The following is a 1,245-nucleotide window of genomic DNA, read 5'->3' as shown; positions in this document are numbered from 1 at the left end:
GACCGGGACATATCTAAGCAAGCGGGACCGAATAGCGCCAAACAGCTTCGAGTCCGGCTACAGATGGGAGCAGCTCGTTTAAGGTCAGATTGCATCGTCGAGCGTTGCGATTTGCAATCACTCGAGTAAAAGGGTGTGTGGATCGAGAAATCCAGAGCAACCGGCAGTAGGAGGCGGCATCATAGAATACCCGAGGAAGTAGGATAATATCGCGAACAATGGCGACCGTGACAGGACCGCGACGCTGAAACAACGGCGGAAGTAAGTGCAATCGGACTACGTTCCAGGAGTACGACGCGTCGTGGGTCAGACGACCAACGCGGCGGAAGCAGGAGCGGACGAGCTGGAGAAGAACGCGCAAGCTAGATGCGTGAGAGAAAACGAAAGTCATGATAAGGTCGATAAGATATCGATTCTACATAATTAAAACGGTGAGTGATAGGATAGAAATTCACCTATTCACTTTAACAATATATTTAAGCGGTATCAGGATAACTAACATACGAATATTCGAAGAGATAATTTTGGGCCGAAAAAGCGAATACAGCGCATGAGAAAATCACGTGATAGGGGAAAGACGCGCGTAAAGGTGAAAAGGTCACCGGTGCCGAGAAACGGCCATATAAAGCGCGAAATACCGATCACGTGAACAATAAGTGATAACCGAACAGTCCGGAATTCGAGTAAACAAGGTCGCGAGCAAGCGAGACGAGCAATCCGGAATTCGGGTAAATAAGGTCGCGAATAAGCGAGATAAATAGTTCGGAATTTGAGCAAACAAAATCGCGAGACAAACAAAGACATTCCGAATAACAAGGTCGCGAGTGCGCGAAAAAACAGGCCACAGCAATCCGAGGAATTTGGATCGCGCGCGCGCAAAACAAACGAAATGTCGTACGAGTGCGCGAAAAACAACGCGATACCTTACCTCGAGGCAAGGTCACGAAACAATAACAAGGTCAAAAGGACGACCGAGTTAAATAATAGAAGCGCGAGTGCGCGTAAAGAAAGATTAATAAACGGTGGTAAACAAGCCATTGCCGAAAAGCGGATAAACTCTTTTAAGGTCAATTGTGTTAACTTTCGCGAAGTGATAGCGAAGAGTAGTGACAGACATGACGAGTATGCAGCGTACTCCCAACAAAAGGAAAGGGGAGATGCGCAGCGGTAAGGTGCGAGAGGTCGCATCGGACCCTAACCTGGTGAGGCAGACCGGGCTAGAGGAAGTGTTAGTGACGGAAACGA

This window comes from Trachymyrmex cornetzi, unplaced genomic scaffold (assembly GCF_001594075.2).
Source record: "Trachymyrmex cornetzi isolate Tcor2-1 unplaced genomic scaffold, Tcor1.1 scaffold551, whole genome shotgun sequence".
NCBI classification, from domain to species: Eukaryota; Metazoa; Arthropoda; class Insecta; order Hymenoptera; family Formicidae; genus Trachymyrmex; species Trachymyrmex cornetzi.
The sequence above is the reverse complement of the archived record's forward strand: the minus strand, read 5'-3'. Positions refer to the sequence as shown.